The sequence below is a fragment of the Hakea prostrata genome, chromosome 1 (genome assembly GCF_041222555.1).
Source record: "Hakea prostrata isolate BN-2017 chromosome 1, UWA_Hpros_2, whole genome shotgun sequence".
In the NCBI taxonomy this organism is placed as follows: Eukaryota; Viridiplantae; Streptophyta; class Magnoliopsida; order Proteales; family Proteaceae; genus Hakea; species Hakea prostrata.
The window spans coordinates 64,053,528-64,062,494 of NC_142600.1; the positions used below are offsets into that span (position 1 = coordinate 64,053,528).

The 8,967-nt window shown below is 34.9% G+C and overlaps 1 pseudogene; it reads left to right on the forward strand.

Moving 5' to 3' along the window:
• Positions 1-3,428: 3,428 nt before the first annotated feature.
• LOC149029385 (polygalacturonase-1 non-catalytic subunit beta pseudogene) lies at positions 3,429-4,271 on the forward strand (annotated as a pseudogene).
• The last annotated feature ends 4,696 nt before the right edge of the window (positions 4,272-8,967 follow it).

Sequence of the window (8,967 nt, forward strand, 5' to 3'; positions counted from 1 at the left end):
GCTCTTCAGTATGCTACAATGACTAGACTTGACATTTTGTTTTCCGTCTAGAGTGTGCCAGTTTATGCAAAGTCCAACTCTTGATCATTGGTTTGCTGTTAAAGGATTTTACAGTACTTGAAGGGCACTCTCTCTTACGGCATTGTTATCGATAAATCATCCCAGATGGACTTAACTTCTTTCTCTAATGCTGACTGGGATGCTTTCCTGATGATCAAAAGTCTACCTACGGTTTGCAATATTTTTGGGAACCAACATTGTATCTTGGAGCTCTCATAAAGAGACTACAATTGCCGACTCTAGCACTGAGTCTGAATATAGAACCCTAGCAAATACCGCTACTGAACTCACCTAGATTCAATCCCTTCTCCATGAAATTCATGTCTTCCCGTTGATGCCCCGATCTTATGGTGTGACAATATTGTTGCTACCTATCTTATTGTGAACCTAGTTTTCCATGCTTGTATCAAGCATGTGGAAATTGACTTCTACTTTTTCTACGATAAGATTGCCAAAGTGGATCTTCGAGTTCGTTTCTTATTTGGTTGGCATTTCACAAGCCACTCTCTACTCAATGGTTCAGTACACTGCTAGCCAAACTCATGTTCGCTTCACCTCCCTTGAGTTTGTAGGGGTTTATTAGGGATATTTTTGGCAAACCAACCTGAACCCTAGTTGCCACTTCTTCTTAGGCTCACGTGGCTAGGGTTGCTTCTGAGAAGTCTGAAGTGCATCGACTCCTGCTACTACACTCAAGATGGATTTTATCTATTGCCACTCACAAGGACTCTAACCAATCCAAAGAAGAGTTTGAGGTAGACTACAATTTCTATAAAACCCTGGTTGATATTTTATGTATTATCAAACTCCTATCATCATGTAAGACTAAACTCAGCAAACATAGGACTCCACATGATGACAACTATTAGAGTCCTAGATGACTGATAAACAAGGACTTTGACTCTCTATAAGAAGGCATGTACACAACTCATTGGGACCAATATTGATACAGCACTCAAACCCAACTCTGATATGTGCGGGCTGGGCGCTGTTCTGAGAAATTCACATGGGGATCCAATATTTGCTTTATCTGAACCAGCCCATTTTAAAGACCCTTTTTTGGGTGAGGCTTTAGCTATGAGAATGGGCATTCTTCATACCTTGGGAGATGGTAGAGATCACATTATGGTGGAGTCGTACTGTCTAGAATTGATCAAGTGCATTAATCACCCAGATTCAACAAGACCACCTCCAACTGCAGCAGCCATTGTGGATGATATTAAAGTACTATGTAGTACATTTATGTCTTGTAATGTGGCCCATATATCTAGGAAATCTAATATTGTTGCGGATTTCCTAGCCCGGAAAGCCCAGTCTCTTTCGGACGCGACTGCTTGGCTTATTTCCTCTCCTTGGTTGCGAGAGTTATGCTCTCTCGCTCCCTTGGCTAGTCCGTCTCTTTAAATAAAGAGTTTGATTACCAAAATAAAAAATAAAAAGATACTAGGAGAGTGTCCAGAAACTAAGTCAGCATGATAATTAATTGATTGTTAATTGAGCCTGAAGTCGTTACAAGATAAAATTTCCTTTTCCTGCACAAGGCATTTGTCACCTTTCTTTGAATAAAAACTCCAAAACTTTTATAACGATAACAAAAACAAACTCTTATCCAACTTAATGGGATTTACTTCATAGATCTAAAGAGAACAGAGGTAAATGAGCAATAAGGGAATTGATTAGAGAAAGAGGACCATAATGAAAATGAAAGTAAGGGGAGGTATGCACGTCTCAGCAAGTCGTTCGAGAATTTCAACCAATTAAGATTTGCATCGTGGATCTTACCCTTCAGCAGACTCCATCTGAAGTCATAGATTCTACAAGATCTGAATGGTTCATGTCCTTCACAACTTCTTATATATAAATTTTAGGCCTGTTCAGTAACTTTTCATCCTTCTGTTTGACATTTTTCTGTGCTAATGGAAAATAAAGTGAATAATCGCTTTGGTATATTGTCCTATTTTAATGTGCCAATGAAGAAATCAAACCTATTTTATGTGCAAAAAAGGATTTCAAATTCACAAAACCCTTGGTTAGTCGATTTTCATAATTATTTATTCATTTATTTTAATGATAAAAAGGACAGTTGAAACATCATTTCTTGAAAACTTTTATCAGAAGCCCAAACAAAGAAGAGAGAAGAAAAAACACAGGCAACTCTCCATCTTCTACCCCTGCCTCTTGTCTTCAAAAGAAGTTTTTATAACAGGTTTACCAAACATATTAGCAAATTGCTATTGAGCGGCGCTGCTCCGAGGAGTTTGCGGTTTGATTCAATGGTCGAGATGCATTTTGGAGCTCAAAACGCATTTCAACCGACCATTGCTCGAAGCAGTGCTGATCCATAGAAACTAGCTAGCAAGGTCCAACCTTTATGGTTCAAAAACAATTTTTTAGCAACAGAAAAAGATAACCGTCTAGGTAAGAAATGTTTCAAAATAGAAGTGTTACATACGACGCCTTTTATAGCTTTGCTGCTAATTCATTTTGGTTCATTTTCAATCAAAGTCATGTAACTCTTTACTGGCATGTTTACTGTTTGTTGTTTTAAAACATGACCATACAATCTCAAATGACTCTTGAAGCTTGTCATAACCTTTTCATGTCTAAATTTTCCTACCAGTTATTATATTTCTGTTCTGAAAAGATTTCCTTTCATGGTCATGCATTCTCACTTGAGGATATCAAATTTAATTCTTAAAGTGGTAATTTGAACTGTTCCTTTAGCCAGCCATATGGGAAACTATTCTAACCTAAAAAATATATGGCTGAAAATTTTTATGATAATATCTTAACTAAAATATTCAAGACATGAGTTTAATCTATGTAAGGCTGTTTTACTTTATTCCCTAATATTTCCTTTGTATTTTGTAAATTGTGTCACAAATTCTTCCCCAAAAAAGGGAAGAAAAAAAAGAAAAAGAAAAACTAAAAGCTTGATCTCAATCGAGCATTGAGCCAAATTTCAAACTTCCACCCCTATTTTAAATATATTTTTGCAATACATAAAAATTTTCTCCTATAAATTCGAACACACCTTGAAGAACAAATCAATTCAATCCATTCACTGTTTCAGTTCCACCATGATCCATCCCATTCTGTTGCTTGGACTTGTTGCTGTGACATACTTTAGTGTAAGAAAAATTATGCTTTCCCATTACTTATTCATTTTAACTCGATTATTTCTTGTTCATATTTTTTCTTTCTTATCTGGTCGTTATTTCCTTTCCATAATATTCTAGGGTTCCCTAGCTGAAAACGCCTTCATAAAATACTGGGAAAACCATATTGGTCTTCCACACCCCCCACACTGGTTAGCTACAAAGGCTTCTTTATTAAATCCTCATCAATTGGCTGCTTTTGTGAAACTTATGGAGAAAAATGAATTAGGTCCGCACTTGCATCTATTCTGTAAGCAGGCTAATGTTGTTTGCTCCACAAATGCAATTTTGAAGAATACAACTGATAGCACAACCTTGCCACCAATAGCTCCATGGAATGAAGCCAAGTTGAAATATAACTTTCCAAATAAGGTATCCCTTTCAGTTGCCAGCCAAGGGGGTTTGCCATATTTCCGGAAGTCTATGGTAGAAGGCGGAAGTTTCATACCTGTCCCTGACTTAAGGGACCCATTATCATATAAATCATTTTTGCCTCGAGCTCTAGCGTCAAGAATCCCATTTTCCTTTGCCCAATTGGAGGAACTGAAGAAGCTTTTCCGTGTGGAAGATCAATTAGAATTAGACATATATATCCAAAGCACCCTCAAGATATGTGAGAAAAGTCCCATTCAAGGTGAGAAGGGAACTTGTGTGACTTCCGCAGAGGATCTTGTAGACTTTGTTGTCGAGAAATTAGGACATTATGTACACGTATGGAGTACCAACAGTGTTGAAGGATCATATGAGAATGTCACAATTGGATCTGTGAAACTCATATATGGAAATCTTTATGAACCACCAGCCTTATGCCATAGCTTGCCATTCCCATTTCAAGTCTATTATTGCCATGTCATAGAAAAAGTAAAAGTATATGTAGTTGATATACATGCTCGTAAAAAAGTGCATCAAGTGGTCATGGCATGCCACTATGACACATCAACTTGGAATCCAAATCATCTTGCTTTTGAGTTGCTAGGTTTTGGCCCAGGCCAAATTGAAGTCTGTCATTGGATAAATGAGAATGGAATTGTTTGGACAAAGAATACACAATGAGAACCAATCTACAATCAGATTATCTTCCAGTTCTCTTATTTGTATTACATGTTACTGCTTATATGATGCGGATGATAATAAAAATTTCTTTTTAGCTTGCCTTTATTCTCTCTTTCAAGTTTCAAATAATTTTGTAAGCAGTTCGATCGTTTGGGTACTAAGATAACAACTTGGAATATAAAGAAAATCCGGCATTTGGGAGTCTTTTACACAGAGCAATCAACTTTGTTGCACAATAGAAATCCTAGAAAGATCTGCATGAAAGTTTGTTATATGATTATTTGAACTTCTATGTGTTGTCATGTAGGTATCTCCCCTTTGGCCCTCAGATGGCGAAACATAGCATTTTAGAAATCCAATAAGTAAAACTACAAAGGCAGGGGAGATAATAGTCGTTAGATTTCTAAAATGCTACATGTTGTGATCTGAGGGAAGTACGGAAAATACCTACATCACAGCAAATAATGCTCAGCCTTAGAAAGTGATTGAGAAAGAATGCTTTGACGTATTTACTCATTTGAGAGTGATGAGTTGTATGGGTCATTTTAGAGTGATGAATTGTAATTAGCTATTTCTTGATGGATGGAGGTTTCATTTTTGGTATTTTCCCCCCAAGTGGGGTGGGTGGAGTTTTGGTATGTTTTACTCATTCAATGAATTTTTGGTATGCTTAATTAATTATTATATTTAATCGTGCAATTTTACCATCAATAGTGTCAAGGATATTCAAAATTCAAATTTTCAAAAGTTACAAACTCAAAATTCTAATTAGAATATGAACTTGACTTGAGTCCCCCAACAAATTCAAAATTTTGAATATCTTTGACAAATAGCAATGACCTTGTAAAATTTGTGATGCTCTAATCAGCGATTAACACTAGATTTCCAGATCAAGAAGGCAAAGATCTGCAAACCCCATTATTTATTCATTGATAATTTGATAATTTGATTATATTTCCCTATTTATAGGCATATAGATCAACAAACATAAGCACAAGTGCATACGCGTAAGGGAGGAGTAGGTGACTTTTCACAATAACCTTGGCCATGCTTGTTCTTGTACTTCTCCGAGCACTTTTGTTCGCATTGAGCTCCAGTAAATTTTGGATTGCATTCTCCCAGGTTTTCAAAGCAAAGTGCCTCTGCTTTAGGCACCATCTTGTCAACTACAAAAATTCACAAGCATCAAAAATTAGGGTTTTGAAGATAAAGAAACACGGATCTTGAAAAGAATAATATATCATGATCTGATCTCCCATGGAAGAATGAAATGAAAAAACAAACCTGAAAAGACCATCAGTAAGGCAAGAAAATAAATAGTCATATGGAGCTTCACCATTCTAGCAATCTATTGTGAACTGTCTTTGAAAATCTTACCGAAATGGAGATCAACCTATTTAAGAACCAAAACATATCTCTTTTGAGCTTCCCTCATTGTTTTGGAGACTGGATCTTTTACCCTCATTTTTTTTTAGTCCGGATTTTCTACCCCCTACCTCCCTCGTTCTACCATTTCACCACACATTGAATAAATCTTCTTTTTAAGCTCTGAAAAGGTAACTACCATAAGTAAACCTTCTTCCTAAATGTGTAGTGTTTTTGTTTCTTTTGTTGAAAATCCTTCTGTTCACACCACCATTGTTCCTCAAATTTCAGCCATAAATTGATCGTCTCAATTGTATCTAATTGAGTATTAATCATCACAATTGAAACCGAAAAAGGGAAAGGTTATCACTTTCAATTTGTTTCCAAGGATTGTATGATAGGTCACTTAATTGCATTAATATTATATCAAATCCTTTGTATTTTAATGAGACTAATTGGTTGTTTTATTTGGATATGGACAGATTATAGTGTTTGCATATCAAATCCATAAAAAGAATGGTTAAAACCACATCGTCATATTTTTAAATCAAATCAAAGAACCAGACCCAAATTAAGATGGAGGATTTGATTATGTCCAAAGCTAGAGATTTGATTTTGTCAAAATCAGAAGGATTTTCATGAAAGGTCTTAATTCAATAAACAAAGATTTTGTTTTCTCTTGCAATCGGACATCTAAGGAATAAGTTGAATTGGAAAGTAACTAAATTAGAAACCACTACATTGGCAAGGAGGAAGATAAAAACAATCAAATGGGCAAGGAAAAAAAAAAAAAAAGAAACAACTGAATTGGGAAGAATTGCATTGCTAAAGCGAATAATGGAAATGACAAAATTAAAAAGGATGCAGAATTGGCAGGAATCCTCTATAAGAAGGAAGGCATTTTCAGAGATTTATCATCACAAGTTACAATATGAGGAAGCCACAGTTTTGAGGAACAACGGCACAATATTTTCTATTTTTATTTATTTATTCTTCTTTTCTATGTCTAGCTAATTTCATCTTTCGATCAAAATTGATAGAAGTTTGATTTTTGACAATTGTGAGACTTCGAGTAATTAGTTTTCTTTAGTTCTTAGGTATTTATACGTTTTCCATTTATATTATGTTATTGGATTAATCCTTAGACAATAGGCCTGTTGTTTGATGATTAATACAATACTTAGTCAATTAGAATAACTATTTCTTATTCTCATATAAGTGACAAATAGCATCCTCAAATGGGTAATCAATGCCCTAGAGAGTTTGCTATGAGAATATATGTCCTAGTTTAAATAAATAAGGTTTTCTCAGGTTTATTGACTAAGGATTGGGTCTTTTATATTTGATGCAATTAATAGACATAACTCAAAGGACAGATCCGAATGTTATGTTCATTAATTAGGGGATAACTCAAAGGATGGATCCGAAGGTTATCGAGAAAGTAGGGAAAGATTGGTTGTTGGAAGACTGATCCTCAATGACCATAACCAATCTACCTGAAATTAAAGTTTTTGAGAGAATCAATATTGAAATTAATCTTGATTGAAAGTTTTTATGATTCTGATTTTCTTGTTAACCATTGTATCTATTTATTTGTTTTATTCATTATTTAGTTTCTTGATTCAAAACCCCCTAATTTTTATCAAGGAAAAAATCTTCACCAATCTTTGTGGATTCGACCCTACTCAATGCTATTACAAATTCAGTTGAGATAATGATTATCTTTGGTGGATTCGACACCCACCATTGTGCCCTATAATTGCATGAGTTAATAAAATTGGAATCATTTGCCCTCTAGGGTAAAGGATAATCATATCTTGACACTCCATCTATGGATGTAAATGGACAACTGACATTCACTCCCGAATTCACATATGTATCCATTTAAGGGTATCCGAATCCGACTGATTACAAATAAGATGCGGATATGATAATACTCTTTCTGACAATTATTATTTGTATAATAAAATTATCCAATTAAGTTTATTCTTTGAATTTTTATTTTTTTTTATAAATTTTTTTTCCAAAAGATATGTGAATATTTTTTTTCTTCAGATTTTCTACTAAAATAAATACCAAAATTCTTAAATTTCAAACCTAGCCCTGACAAAAAAAGGGTAATGATGTTAAAGGTAGTCAAAAAACTTGTATTTAACCTATATTCATACCCATTTAGAAACTACTTTGAGAAAATAACTATTTGACTATACTCCAAATCTAATTGAATCTGTCAAAAACCCGACATGATATTACCAACTCCGTCCAAATATAATATGATGCGGATATGGTATTACCACTATCCCATCCTAATCCAATCCATTTACACCCCCTACCTTCTTCATGCATTTAGGAGACAATCACCTCTAAATACTGACTAGATGGGACTCCCTTGAATATATGGTGGTAGGGGGGCTGGGGTAGGTTAATTGGATTCGAGTTAACATAACAGCTCTTTATCTTACCCAAAAAGATGTTACCCCTAACAAAATAGGACCCATGAAGGTCTGACTCGATTAGTGATGGGCAAGGGCTTCCTTCCACTAATGTATCAACTACATTGGCATTTGAAGCATTGGGATTCTCTACACATGTACAAGGGGTAAAAGGTATTGTGTTCCTATCATATCCCTTTCGCCACATATTTAAGATGGGATTTTATCTATTCTCCACCTGGTCAGTGCTTCTTTTAAAAATGTGACAGAAAAATATGAAGGGAACACAATTCATGAGTAGAAGATTTAGACTCGCATTTGAATTTCTTCTCGTATGAGGTAAATTATAGGAAAGGAAGAAAATGAAGGGATCTTGTATGTGAAATTCAATAAGTAAAAAATCACTCAATTAATCTTTTGATTTCCTAATCTGATTTTCTTGTTCTTTCTGTATATTATCATTCATTCTTGCATTGAAATGGCAAATAATTAAGGTCTGGATCATATCACATCTTGGATTAAATCACTAAAATATTTTGTCATAAAAGCCACAAAACATAGAGCTTGAAAAGATACCCATTGGAGAAAGGCATAAGAAACAAACCTGAGAAGAAAATGAGCAAGGCAAGAATGCAGAAGGTCACATGGTGCTTCGCCATTCTCTCTTTTAGAATTCTAGCCAAACTGAAGGTGAACCTGAAAATAGATCTAATTGGAATTTATACAGCACTTGATGGATTGTGCTACACGGTTACTCACCGGATTTTGACACGTAATTATACAATATTTAATAATCATTATTGAAATCCAGATTTAACACACTGTATTATCTCCTAAAATCCCTCCCCTACATGCATCCGGAACTGATGTCTCTTTCATCAGTAAGTCTTGTTTATCCT